Here is a 15,813-nt window from a genome sequence, read left to right on the forward strand (position 1 = left end):
CAACAGTGCAGGCGTCGTTTGTTGATTTGTTGATTTACACGAATACATATATTCTACATACTAAGCTATTTTTTTTTAAAGTGTGTAGCAGTAGATTATTTCTGCATCAACCATTGAAGAAGACTGAGAACAACAACACTGTCTTAGTATGTCAATGAAAGTAAATATATTTTTGTGGAAGCCTATATAATCTATATTTGATTTATTATTTACAATTACCCTTCTCTTATAAATATCTTATACATTTTTCTACTACTTTGTTAACAAGACTGGTCGTCTCTGTAATGAATCATGTGAAGAACTGGTTAGGTTTTCATTTGTCATCGAATGAGTTCAGACAAAGTACACCAAATAATTTTGGATCATTTCACAAACCTTGTAAATGCTACACAAATTCAAGAATATCTGTTAAGAATAAACTTCAATATTTCAAGCAATTTTTTCATATTTTTTATGGGATGAGGAACAGAATGATTGAGGTATTTGAGCAAGGTTTGACTTCAAGAGTTTGAAGTCAAACTCTTTCAAGGTTTGACTTCAAGTTTGACTTGAAGGCAAAGTTTGACTTTAAGAAGTGAATTATTAGTTGAAAAGTGATATGGCGAAGGTGGCTCTATGTGTTGCTCTTCAGTCTTTTCTAAATAAAAAAAATTCAAAGGTATGCACAAATTTTTTAAAGTACTATTAGAAATTGTGTTTTGTTGAACGTATAAAGAAACAGTATTAAATGCTGTATTTGCCGTATACAATACCTCATTTAATCATCTCATTTACTGATTAATATAAGAGAGTGGATTTGGGATAATAAAGCCCACGGAAAAGAACTTTAAACAAATAACAAGTACTGTAGGCTAATAATGATAAACCATGATTACGCCGAATTACATCCAGTGTGAGACCACCATCCTGTTTATTGCAAGACTGAAGTGGATTGAAAATTTTCCATGTTTCGTTTGTAGAGCAAAATTAAAAATTAAATAATACTAATGTTTTTAAGTTTACAACTTTTCATGGTAGGAGTCACGTAAAAAGTAAAAATAAAAATAAATAAATATATTTATTTCTGAAAATGAATAACAATAGTTTTAAGAAAGTATAAAGCAAGGTATATTAATCCACAACCATTATTAGAATCATAATATACGCTTACCACATATACATAGGAAACTTTCCAAGAACATTAATAATTTATGATTGATTTCATAATTAATAGCTTTTATTATGAAGTTATACTTTCTGGATACATCTCACGTGTAAAATGCGGGCTAGTACTGAGAAAGTAAGCTGAGTACCATTTATAAAGTCTACTTGAACGTCATTATTTTTAAGAGTTGATTTATGTCACAAAAACGTCAGCCAAGTAGCCGCTTCTTAAAAAAAAACAGTCAACCTCCTGCATTTTAATGTGTGACTCACTTTTTTGAATGTGAAATGGGTAATGCTTTTCATTTCAGGAACATTCCCTATTTTTTCCTATTTTTAAAGGAAGTAAGTAGGCAAACCATTCGAGGAATAACTGAAGGAAATCGGATGAATGTTAAGTCATCATCATCATCATCATCATCATGCGTAGCAAGGATGTAGGCCTAGCGTGACCTGTTCCGGCCTTAAGTCATCGTTGAATTGTTTAAGAGGACGTCCTGATTTTCTGTTTCCCAGTGGCTTGTATTTTAAGGCTTGTTTTGGTAATCCTTCTATTTTCATCTTTGAACGTGTTCCATCCATTTATGTTTATATTTTTTAATTTTTTCTATTACTGATTCTTGGTTTAATTCTTTCATAATTCTTCGTTTCTTTTGTGATCAAATAGGGTATACTTTGCGGTTTTTCTCATAAACTTCATTTCTGCTGTTATTAATCTTTATTTGTCGTTTTGTTTTATTGTCCAGATTTCACTTCCATACAATAAGACTGGTAGGGCTAATGTATTGTATACTTTTAGTCTGGTTTGTTTTTGAACTGGGTTTGGTTTAAATATAGAGTTAATTATACCTATTATTTTTAAATATTTTGCAATTATTACATTTATATCTTTTTCATTTTCATATGTGATCGTACATCCAAGGTAGTTAAATGAATTCACCTGTTCTAAGATCTTGTTATCTATTACTATTTTAGTTCTTGGTGGATCCTGTCCTTTATAGGCTATAGTTTTTTATTTTTCTGTTGATATTATCATACCATAATCTTTGGCTATCTCATTCAGATCTAAAATAGCTTTCTGTAAGTTATCTTCAGAATTTGTAATTATTATTTGGTCATCGGCAAAAAGGAGAGTGCTGGTTATTTCATGTGTGTTTTAGGCAGAAGCTGTAGATGGCGGCCTTAGCGCAGATGAAGAGGGAATTGCATATTCTGTGTTTGTTGTCTTCTGTATGGACTAAATTACAGTAGTCTTCTTGGCTGTGTGCATAGTTACAGGTGTTAGATGCAGTATTCAGGACATAGGTTATCATCGCTTTGTTTGCAGGACAGGTTAGATATGTGTGTTCCAAGGTACCTGAAACTTTGCTGAATAGACACAGATCCGTTTCTCTAAGTTGAAATTTGTAGGGCTTAAAAGGGGGTTGGCAAGATGTTATACTATAGTCTGCGCTGTCTGTCGGAATTTGGTTTGGCACACTCCGATTTATATGGAAGAACCCAATGAAATTTGGGTGATATGTACATCTTTGTTGATGAGCGGGTTAAGAATGAATAAACGAAGGGCAAAGTTGGAGGCCCTGACATCAGGAGGTGGTATATTTTCTTGTAGTTGGAGGGAAGCATTGGAAGCGAGGCTTCAGGTGATACAAGATGAAAGATCGGCTCCTGGCATTTTCTAGAAAGAATAAGTATTCCCTGGGGTGTACCGCTGTCTGGATAGGCTTTTATAATAGCAGCTTGTATCTGTTGATATTGCTTTTTCAGTTTTTAGTTTTTTTCAGTGCTCGGCATATGAATGTTTTCCACTTTACAGTCTGGGTCAGGAGGTCCCCTATGATTCTTATTCCTGTCCAGTTCCATGTAGGGAAAAGCAAGGGTTGGCCAGTTGCGAGACTTGTTACGTTTCTGTTCGAAAATAGAGGTACTCTAAGGACAGCTGACTCTGATGATCTTGTCAGTGTGTGAAGTTCTGTATTTTTCCACCGCTGTAGAGTATCTCTTGAAAATAAGATAGTTTAGAAGGTGATGGTGAAGATCTGGCCATTTGGAGGATTGTGGAAAGCGTGAGTCTTCTGGTGGATGATTTCATGATGTAATCGAAGGTTAGATAAGTGTGATAGGAGAAACTGTCTTTAGGAGAAAGATTATCCTGAAGTATCTAATATTGTTTTCAAGGGAAATCACGCCTTGACCTTCCTTACTGAGTGGCTTACAGAGTTCAGAGTATGTTGTTCAGTTAGTATTGTTCCAGAGGAAACGTGTGATTTCCTTTTGAATGTAATGGAGAAAGTCCTCGGGGGGGGAGTACGTTGAGGGTGTGCCATAGCACACTCGCAGCCATCTGGTTGACTTTTAGTACTCTCCCTCTAACTGACGACATTGAACAAATGCTGTTCCATTTTCCTATCACTTGTTTAAAAGTTTTGCAGCTGTGTCCAGTTTAGGTTATTATATATTTTGGTGTTTCCGAGGTCTGCACCTAGGTATGTTTGTCCTTCATTTGACCAGGAACATTCGATGGAGAATCAGTTCTAGCCTTCAATCTGCCTGACCACAAGCCAGTGATTATTGCAGAGTTTAATTTGGCCCTGAGACTTCTGAATATAGTCTGGGTGTTTCCTCGGATACTCTCATTTCTCTTCATTTCGTACTATTACAGAGTGGTCATCGGCATATGCTGACAGAGTTATTTTTTGATGTGATTCTATTATGCTGGTTCGTTTGGAGATGACGGTGTCGTGTACTCTCTTTAAGAGAGTACTAAAAGATGTCCTCTCTCTTTAAGAGAGAGAGGACACCTTTGCTTGATCCCTCGAGAGTATGACAAAGTTCAGGTGAGCCTGTTGTTGATTTTTAAACGGAAGGGTGCATCTCTTTATAACAATTGAACTGTTTCGATAAAGGGAGGATCATAGCCGAATGGCTTTATTACTTCATAAAGGTACTCGTGCTCTACTCTGTCGAAAGCATTCTCCTGATCAAGGTTGATGAGTACCAGGTTTTCATTGTGGCTGTTTGCAATGTGGAAGAGATCTCTTATTAAATGGAGGTTATCATATATTGATCTTACTGGAACAGAATAGGTTTGATGTTGGCCAATAACGTTACGCAGTGTTGGCTTTATTCGGTTTGCTATAACTTTAGAAATGCTTTTGCAATCGATGTTGATTAGTGAGATAGGACACCAGTTTCAGATGTCCGTGTGGTGTCCCTTCTTTGGTATCATCGTGCTACTGAGGTCGTGACGGATTGTGGGAGCCGATTGAGGTAGGCTTCATGCAATGTTTTAAGAAGAAGTGGTCCGAGTTCATTCCAGAAGACTTGGAAAAACACTGTTGTGAGACCATCAAGTCCTAGAGATTTGTTCTTTGGCAAGGTTGTGCATTCAGTTTTCAGTTCATCTAGAGTGATTGGGTTTTCTACGTGGTTCAGATCTGTTGCAGAGATTCTTTTGGTTTCTTTCAGTATTTGGCAAATGGCATGAAGGGATGTTCTTGTAGAGCTGTATGTATTCTTATAGTGTTGTAGGATTTAAGAATTGATTTTACTTTGATCTTCTGTGAGGCTGCCATATTGAAGTCTAATAGAGGAGATGCAGTTTGCTACCTAGTATTTTTTTCCAAAGAGAAAAAATATTTTCTGCGGTATCTAAAAGATTTATTTGTATCTGCCGCACTCTAACTTGGGCACCTTTTGCAGATAATTCTGAGTCTTTGCATGGATTGGAGGTCTGAATGATATTCAGCGCATTCTTCTGGGAGATACTTGAGCTGTTCTTCAAGTTTTCTGATGCTAATGTTTTTCTGTTGATTCTTCCGGTGACTGTAGATTTGCGTAAAGAATTTTATTTGTGATTTTAGATGGGGGCCACCATGTCTTCATTGGTTCTGTATTCCCCTTGAAGGTAGTGAAATTAGTTATTACAGACTGAGTGTTTTACGATTTCTGAATCTTTCAGGAGAGTATTGTTGAAGATCTAACAGGCACTTCCTGATTTGAATACTTCGAAAGATAATGAAAGTTCCAGCTTGATGAAGCAATGATCTGAGATGTAGAAAGGAATGTGTGAGATGCTTCTAAGTAGAGGAACAGTGTGTTTGGAAATGTAGTATCTATCCAGTGATGCTTGGTAGAGTGGCCTTATAAGTTACTATGATTACTGACCTCCATGTGCAGGACTTCTTATCTGGATGATGATGATGCCAAAAGACGCAAATGAGCTCATTATTGTTTACCGTGTTTGTAGTTGGTTTAATAATGAGCTTCGATGTTTAGTACATCGAAGTCTGTCTTTTTCTTGGCCAAGAGTGTAATTAAAGTCTGCAGCTATTATGATATGTTCTTGGTCAATACTGGAAAGATGGCTTTGAATGATATCCAAGATTTGTGATGCCATAGCATCCTGCTGTGGTATGTAGATATTGAACACATGCAGGGTATTATGGTTGCATGCTTTTATGTGAGCATACAAGATGTATCCGGTATATCAGCAATCACTTTTACTTTGTAGGGAGATTGATGACATACACCTCAGCTAACTCCTGCTCCATAATATTGTTGGGCTGCAGAGTGATGTAGGTCATTAGGTCACTCTGCCCTTCTAGATAAATTGGATGAGGAGTTGATATTTGTTTCTTTCAGAAGTAATAGGTCTATAAGATGTTTTTGTACCTGGTCAAGGACTATTCTGTTGCTTAAAGGAAAGACACATCCTTTTGCATTGAGAGAATAAATACTTAACGAAAGTATGTTTATGAAAGTTTAATTGTAGGTTGAATCTAATACTAGTCCTGGTATTGTGTTTATAACCCATTAATCAGTTAGTAGATTCACTTACTCCTTGTAACCTCTGCTCTGCTCTTTTTACATTTCAATTTTGAATGTAGATCCTGAAGTTGAGATATTAATTCCGGGATTCTTGTGCTGTATTGAAGGGCTATAGTTAATTGTGAGGGGAGCCTCGTACTTTCTATATGAAGGATGACAGCTACTTCATGGTTAGGGGACCCTCAGTGTAGGGAAGTTCCCCACTCAGCTTGTTCCTCTTCTAAGTCGTCATGTGGGAGTGCAGTTTCCTCATCATCTGGAAACTCTGTTTCTCCTTGACTGGCTGCAGGTGATGAAAGGCCATTTTTGAGTAGTTTCTTCTATCGGATGAGGTTTTGAATTAGTGGGAGGCTGGGTTGGTGATTCTAGTTATTGTGTCCGGGGATTGAGTTTAATTAGTTCTTCCAAGTCATCTGTTGGGAGGATTCGTGTTTTGATGCTGTTTGTGCTGTTAGACTTCGTTATCAGAGCTTTGGATCTCATTAGTCGACAGAACCTTGTCTTTTCCAATTCAGCATTTTCTTGGCTCTGAGAATCGTAATGGGGAGAGAGAGATTTTGGTTTACTTTTTCCTATGCTTGGGTTTTCTTAGCGTACGATGTTGTTCTGTTCAACTGGTTTGTATTCTGGACTGGGATATTTGCTGATGAATCCTTGGTAATATAGGGACATCGTTTCCTAATGTGACCCTCTTCATGACAAAAGAAGCATTGTGATGAGAAAGATGAATAGAAAGTGTAGGTTATTCCATTTATGTCCGTGTTGATTAATTTTAGGAGGTCGTGTAGTGCATCGTTGTTTGGAAAATGCATTAATGCCTGTCTTCGAAACCTTTTGACATGTGCAAATTCGGGCTTTTTCGTGGCTACCGACAATGTGCGTATTTTTCCTGTGACAGAACCATATCTTGATAACATGGATCTGATATGTTGATTTGGAATTTCAGGGGGAACATTTGGTATGGTTACTTTTGCCTGGGCCAGTGCTATTGGGGCTGCTTTGAAGTGATAATCGTCGATATCGACGACTTTTTGCAATACGGTTTGTGCCCATGAGATGTGACTGAAATACCCCTGCACGGCGTCTTTCAGCCACACCGTACCAGCTACGCGGGAAGCGTCAGTAATATTTTTTGCGGGTACAATTTTGGCGATCGCCGTCAGATACTCTTCTAGTGAGATGTTTTCTTTGATTGAGAAGATAACAATTCCATTTTCTCGAGAAGTGACGTTGCTAACAGTGGTAGTTATTTTGCGTTAATCGATTTACTGTTGACTGATGTGGCATTCGTGTGTGAAATCAGTGTTTTGGGTTGACGATAGGATATTTCCGTTTGATACAACATTAGCGTAATATTTGGAATTGACTGACCTGTGTTCCTTGTCCATAGCTCCTGTGTACTTTGCTCTTCCTTCCAGGTCCGAAGTCGTGGGGCGGGATCCTTGCTTTGCTGAGTCAGTGGTAGTGCAGGAATGTGCGGTTGCCATGGCAGGTAATCCTTCACTAGCGATAGCAGCAAGTGAGGAGTGCAGCTAGTGCAGGTGGCAAAGAAGGAATTATGGCGTCGAAGTTGAAGATATATAGGAACTCATACAGATGGAGAAGAAAACTGTCATAAATCACTTATGGCTACACTCACACGTTCACGACTAGGATAGCTCTCAGATTGGAGAATATATCTATATAAAACACCAAGTCCTTCCTTGTGGATAAATGTTTAAAAGGTGGGAGAAGGTAGGAGCGGAATGAATACACGTGCAACACCTTGGCCACCTAGGTGTTGCACGTGTATTCTATATCTATCTATCTGGTAGTCAGATAGATAAATATTTTTTTTATTCTAAACATAACAATCTTATGTACAGGATTAACCGGTTTTTGGTTCTCAGCAGTCAGGTAGAGAGGTTAGATGCTCATACTCTTGTTGAGGTATGTTACATCGAAATATATGTTATAGCGTGAATTACATTTTGTTTATTAAATTAAAGCCATTAACAGTTATTTTGACATTATAATGTGTAAGAACAAAATCTGACATGTATGTTGAAGAACACAACAGTTACTATAGGACAATATTATCTATTTACATCAGGGTGATAGCTGATTAATATTCGCACTGTTAAGCACAAATATCTTTCTTTCCCCTTTCTTTGAAGGGAGCAGAAATGATGTCACTTCTATGCTGGAAAGTGGACTATGATGCAGTGGCCCTGCTAAGCCAGTAGTTGATTCCGTGGATTCCGGTCTTGGTGGAAAAGATCTAAGGCGTTGTTTTGCCTGTTGTAGTGATGCTTGTGTAGGATCCGACTTCTCACATTTTGTTTGAAGGCTACAAGGAGTTGGTCAGCCGCCTCTCTCTCTGTGAAGTTGTTGTGTTGTCTGGTCTTGCATGTTTGAGGTAGAAGCTGTATATTTCCGCTTTCGCAGTGATGAAGAGGTAATTGCAGAATGAATGATTATTTGACTCTGCATGGACGATATTGAGATACTCCTCTTCTGTATGAAGACTACCACAGGTGAGAACTGTTGTTTCCCGAGACAAACTGATTAATTGGGTGTTGACTGGGCATTCTAAGTACATATGCCTGACTGTTCCTGATTGGTACCAGAACAGGCAGTTATCTGAGACATCTGAGTTAAATTTTCGTAATATAGGTGGAGTGGGTAATATATTGTGCCACATTCTCCACTGAATATCTGCGTCAGGTTTGATGGCTGTTGTGCGATATGGTAGATTCCATTGAAATAGTGTTTGATGAGATGATGAAGGATTTTCCAATAAAGTGCTTTGGTTTGACTGTTGTGTTAGAGTGCTGTAGATTTTGTTGGTGTTGCTGGGTGTAAGTTTCTCCCATGAATTATTAGTTTTTATCAGAAATATAGGCGCCGGATCTTCTGAGTTCGGAGGGCTAAGCGCCTCTTCCGTTACGCTATCAGGCATAGCGACTTGAAAAGCGGCCTTTATGGTGTGTATCTGCTCAGCCTGATTCCCGTATTCCAGGTTTCCGAGCAATTTTGGAAAGCGCCAGAGACTCGGAGAAAGAATGTCACCCAAGATCCACATGCCTCGCCTGCTCCATGGAGGAAAGAAAATCTCTTTCTGAGTGATCGGGTTTTTTACCATCGTGTTGTGGAAGATGGGTTCACCCTTGAAGAACGAGAGTTTGAACAGTGCGGATACACTTATACGCGGTTTTTATGAATAAATATATTGGAATTTTTTTTAGAGATTTGTGACAATTTGAAAAAACTCGCAGACGAATCGTGTAGCTTAGAAATATCGAAAAAAATTAAGATAAAGTTAGTTAGTTATCATTTACTACCATGAAATATGCGCAAATCTGTTATGAAAAGTTAACATTTATCGAAACTTACGCACACACTTACAGACCGAGGGAAATGTAAATAAACGTAAAGATTCACTGTAAAGTCATGACTGCATAAAATTAAATGTTATTAAATAGTTAATTAATTAATTAGCATAAAATGAAATTTTTATAACGATTCATTCATTATTGTCTAGGCTAAGCTACCGTGAAGAAATCGTATCGATTGCTTCTTCGTTATCAATGCATGAATCGTTATACCTGTAAATAAATATGAATTTCTTTTTAACATTATCTTTTCATTTTTGATGTCAAGACAATATTGATGTACGTACTGATGAGAGACAGACCTACAATTCATCTCCTAAACAGATGATAAACTTATGGTATCGATAAATACAGTACAGGATTGTAAATGTATTTTCACTTTCTTATGATTTTCTTTAATAACATTTTATTTTCTCTAGCTTACTTTAGTGTAAAAATATAGTATATATATATACATACATACCATACAAAATACGTATTAATCTGCTGTTTATGTTATTGGTAAGGCTTCCGGTCAGCAGTAGGCTAAAAGTATTAAGTTTTGGGAAGGTCGGTGCCCCTAATCCCGGTTTTGTTCAAGGGTCAACTGTATATATATATATATAGTTGACCCTTGAGGCGAATATTCCGGGTGTGCTAGGTGCGCAGTGCTCATCCACGAAATAGCAATATCACCGATATTATATTTTTGAATTTATTTCCCTTAAAGACTCCCCCTAATTGTTTACAGACTTAGCATGATTCCTAAAATTAAACACAATACACTAATGCTTCATTGCCCTCTTCACGAGAATAATGAAGCTTTAGTGCTTCACGAAGAGGGCATTTTTAGACTCGTAAACATTGCGTCACATTCGCGTTAATATTCCGGGTGTGCTTTCAAAATGCATATACTTATGCCCTTTGAAAATATGTAAAGAGGACGCAGCCGGTAAAATTCTTAGCGTTTTTGTATTATTAAACCGCTGAGAAGGGGAGACTGAGTGAGCTAACATTCTGAGCTCACCCAGCACCTAGCAGCCATGATTAGTTATTGTGTCAACCAATCCAATTGAACGTTGTCACTTGTCATGAGTTGAGTGCTTTCTGTATGATGGCTGTATTAGAAACAGCTGCTACGCATGTTTTCTGGAACTGAAAATTTGAAAATGGATGTTAGGAGAAAAACATCTAAATATTTCTCTTGCTATGCAGTATAGCATCTGTTGAGGTTGCAAAATTTTTTAACGGTATACAGAAAAATATCTATTCCTGAATAAAAATGAATATTCTGTGTATTATAGGACGCTGTTGATCTACAAAAAAATGCCAGCAGATGTGAGATTGATAAGATAGACGAACAGCTGATACTTAAAAAAAAAAAACTAATGAATGTAGGATTCCCGAAAGTGTGGATAATTCCGATAATGATCGGATGTTATGTACTCTGAGTCTCAATAAACAAAAGAAAATTATTGGAGCGAAATATACACAAACCAGAGAAATACACATAACATGAGTTTACGAAATGATTGGCTGCTCTATCAAACCATATTTATTCCTGCCCCACTCTCTGTCTCATCGTAAGTTTTTTTTTTAATTATGCCATCATAAATTTATTTATTCATGTCTAGACTTTATGGGCTCGTGCTATTCGTTCTACCAAGCAACTTATAGGACACACATATCACCAATGTTAATTATTAATAATTCGTTTAGCATAAAAAGCCAAATGGCTATTTTTTCTGGTGAAGTTAATTAAATTAAGAGGATAAAAATCCCTTATTATTTTACAGCTAGTATGCGAAACTCTGAGATTGAAAACTGCGATCTAAGAGTTTCATGCCGAAGAACTATCGGCGAATCCAAGGGTAAGTGAACACCTTTCAATCTCAGTGTTTCGCATACTGGCTCTAAAATAATAAGGGATTTTTTATCCCCTTAATTTAATTTGTTTAGTATTAATGAAAATATTTCTACTCACACTTGTTCTTTCCTTTCATTTCCTATTCTCACATGTCATATAAATGATGGTTCACATATTTTCATCATAGAGTATTTCAAATATACCAACCAAATATAGCATTCACCCTCATTGTTTTCTAATAAATCCTAAAACAAACCGATTGTACCCCACTGCAGAAGTATTCAAAGTTATCCTGCAATTAGTTGCATTGGATCAATTAAGACGAGCTCTGATGAGCTATACACTCTCAAAACTTTCATACATCGATAAAAATGCAATAATACGGTCATGTGCGTCGCAGAGGGTGGGGGGGAAACAACGTGGGAATTCCCCCTGGATCGAATAATAAATTCCACAAATTATAACCGTAAAAGTGATTGAGATATGTAATCTTACACGCTCTACTATGGGATCCTTTTTTCTGTCTTAAAATTTTGTTATGGGTTGGCCTGTTTCGGCCCAAGGCCGGGTAGCCATAGAACACCTATTTTATTGCAGCAATAAAGCACGTGTTCCTGTTTTCGGTTCATCTTTCGGTTCATGAACACTGGTCGTTGTCGTGAACGGCGACCAGTGTTTGTTTGCCCTCTATGCCTAGTGAATCACAGAGTGAATTGTGAATTGCAAATTGATAGTGAAACAAATATAAACAGTAAAATACATTTTTAAAAGGTAAGTGAATGTAATTTAATATAATTTTACTTGTTAGTTTTAAATATTATATTATGTTAGTATTATATATATATGACAGAATGATCATTAACTCGGTTAACATACATAGTTTTATGAAGATTTGAATGACTAGAACCGAGATTTAAGTAAAAAGGTTTTAATATAAAAACACTACTAGTTTCGGCCTGTAACAGCCTTCTTCAGGTGACATTATAAAAGAAGAAAAAACACTAAACATTGAGGGTTAAAAGACTATGAACAACATAGACAGTCTCTCTCTATATATAATTACCATGAAAACGTTATAGTTGTATTTGAAGCTGTTCTTTCGTTTGTTGCATTGTTGGGAGAGTGCGTGTTTGCTGCATCACGTGAAAGCCAGTACATGATTACAGCTGAATGACTATCTGGGAGGTTGTAACTCAAGTTGTTATTTAGATGAACAGGATTGAAGATGATTTCTCTAGATTCCACGATTTTTCTCTCTAGTTCGTCACTGCAACGGAAGGTGTTAGTAGATTTTTCCCAGCAGACTTTGTGACTTTGGTTTTCATCATTAGGATTAGCCGAGAAAAGGAAATGACTTGATAATGCACTCGCTCGCTACCTCTTGTAAGTAATGTCCCTCATGTTTTCTTCCATACGCAATTCGACAGATTTGTCTGTCTGCCCAAAATAAGGAATATCACAATCACAGAATATTTTATATACACCAGGGTATTTGAGTTGATGATGACAAGGTTTTGGGTGGCTAATTAAGGAACGGATCTTTGGAAGTGGAGTGAACAAGGTTCTGATATTGTATTTTCTTAGAGAGTTTGCTAATTTATGTGAAACAGTACTTATGTAACGAATAGATATATTGCTTTTGAATCTATTTGTTTCTTCTAAGTGATGTCTAGGAGGATTAAGAAGGAATTTGTCAATGATTTTCTTGGAATATCCATTAACTTCGAAAGAAGTTTTCGGATGGTTTATTTCTGTAAGAAGTTCATTTGAGTCATCAAGAAGAGAACGGTCTCAAGGTGAAAATTATTCCAAGCTTATGAGGAGGGAAATGATGGGACTGACTGTGCAGATATCTGTTGGTATGTGTGGGCTTTCTATATATCGATATTTTGAGTATACCAGAAGAGCGAGTCAGTTTGACATCAAGAAAAGGCAAGGAATTATCCGTTTCAAGCTCGGCAGTAAACTTAATGTCGGCTATTGAGATGTTCGAGGAAAACCATAAGGGATTCATGTCCATGGCTCCAAACAATGAAGACATCATCCACATAACGTTTCCAAACTTTAGGTGTGAAAATAAAGGAAGAGATAGTCTTGGTTTCAAAATCCTCTAAGTAAATATTTGCGAGCACAGGGGATAAAGGATTACCCATAGCCAGTCCATGAGTTTGTTTGTATATATTATCTTGAAATTTGAAGTAACCTGATGCAATCTGTAAGCAAGGCTAACATTTTTTTGGATAACTTGTCCTTGAGTAATGTTAGGACTTCATCTGTAGGGACATTGGTGAACAAAGAAGTTATGTCCAATCACGATGTCATCTTCATTAATTGCAATATCCTTGATGTATGTAACAAATTCTGTAATGTTCTTGATAAAGAACACTACAAAAATAGAAAAAGCTGCTTCTTTTCTCCCTCTACAAGATGTAAATCTTCTACGTATTGAATCAATCTTTATTATCAATTACGCAAAACCACCTGCAGACAACATTACTTCAACTGAATGCAAAGCTATTAAAAGTTTAAAATACAACAGAGATATAATCATCCTCCCTGCGGATAAAGGCAATGCAACAGTCATCCTTAATTCTGAAGATTACCAGAATAAAATGCTTGAATTACTACCTAATGATACCTACTCAATACTTGAGAGAGATCCAACTCGTGAACTTCAAAATCGTACAATCAACTTATTAAAAACAACAACTGAATTATCCCGAAACGTTCGTTTATCTCTACGCTCTCTCCATCCGTTAATTCCTAGCATATATAATGTTCCTAAAATCCATAAAGACATCATGGCTAGCTTGGACATAACTTCTTTGTTCACTAATGTCCCAACAGATGAAGTCCTAACACCCCATTACGCCCAATTGTAGAAGGTATCGATTCTCCTACGTACAATCTTTCAAAATATCTTGCCAAATACCTAAAACGTTTTTCAGGAAAGTCACCATCCTTTATCAAGAACACTACAGAATTTATTACATACATCAAGGATATTACACTTAATGAAGATGATATCATGGCTAGCTTGGACATAACTTCTTTGTTCACTAATGTCCCAACAGATGAAGTCCTAACATTACTCAAGGACAAGTTATCCAAAAACAAAATGTTAGCCCTGCTTACACGTTGCATCAGGTCCGGTTACTTCAAATTTCAAGATAATATATACAAACAAAATCATGGACTGGTTATGGGTAATCATTTATCCCCTGTACTCGCAAATATTTACTTACAGGATTTTGAAACCAAGGCTATCTCTTCCTTTATTTTGACACCTAAAGTTTGGAAACGTTATGTGGATGATGTCTTCATTGTTTGAAGCCATGGACATGAATACCTTATGGTTTTCCTCGAACATCTCAATAGCCGACATTAAGTTTACTGCCGAGCTTGAAACGGATAATTCCTTGCCTTTTCTTGATGTCAAACTGACTCGCTCTTCTGGTATACTCAAAATATCGATATATAGAAAGCCCACACATACCAACAGATATCTGCACAGTCAGTCCCATCATTTCCCTCCTCATAAGCTTGGAATAATTTCCACCTTGGGACATAGAGCCCGTTCTCTTCTTGATGACCCAAATGAACTTCTTACAGAAATAAACCATCTGAAAACTTCTTTCGAAGTTAATGGATATTCCAAGAAAATCATTGACAAATTCCTTCTTAATCCTCCTAGACATCACTCAGAAGAAACAAATACATTCAAAGGCAATATATCTATTCGTTACATAAGTACTGTTTCACATAAATTAGCAAAAGCTCTAATAAAATACAATATCAGAACCTTGTTCACTCCACTTCCAAAGATCCGTTCCTTAATTAGCCACCCAAAACCTTGTCATCATCAACTCAAATACCCTGGTATATATAAAATATTCTGTGATTGTGATATTCCTTATTTTGGGCAGACAGACCAATCTGTCGAATTGCGTATGGAAGAACACACGAGGGACATTACTTACAAGAGACAGCGAGCGAGTGCATTATCAAGTCATTTCCTTTTCTCGGCTAATCCTAATGATGAAAACCAAAGTCACAAAGTCTGCTGGGAAAAATCTACTAAAATCTTCCGTTGCAGTGACGAACTAGAGAGAAAAATCGTGGAATCTAGAGAAATCATCTTCAATCCTGTTCATCTAAATAAAAACTTGAGCTACAACCTCCCAGATAGTCATTCAGCTGTAATCATATACTGGCGTTCACTTGATCCTGCAAGCCCTCACTCTCCCAACAATGCAACAAACGAAAGAACAGCTTCAAATACAACTACAAAGTTTTCATGCTAATTATGTATAGAGACTTCTTTTATAATGTCACCTGAAGAAGGCTGTTACAGGCCGAAACTAGTAGTGTTTTTATATTAAAACCTTTTTACTTAAAACTTCTAGTCATTCCATTCAATTCTTCATATATATATATATATATTTTTAATTAATTAATTAATTTTTTTTTGGTTGTTTTCCTTCTTTCTTTCTTTCTTTATATGAGAAAATGATTTCTGAACTTCTTTAAATGGATATGATAAAAATGTGAATCTCCAAATAAATCATCGTGTATTTCAGATCACATTTATTGAAGAAATTGGTCTAAGCGTATTTACAG

The sequence above is a fragment of the Typopeltis vanoorti genome, chromosome 8 (assembly GCF_054136105.1).
Source record: "Typopeltis vanoorti isolate ZY-2024b chromosome 8, IOZ_Tvanoo_1.0, whole genome shotgun sequence".
Lineage (NCBI taxonomy): Eukaryota > Metazoa > Arthropoda > Arachnida > Uropygi > Thelyphonidae > Typopeltis > Typopeltis vanoorti.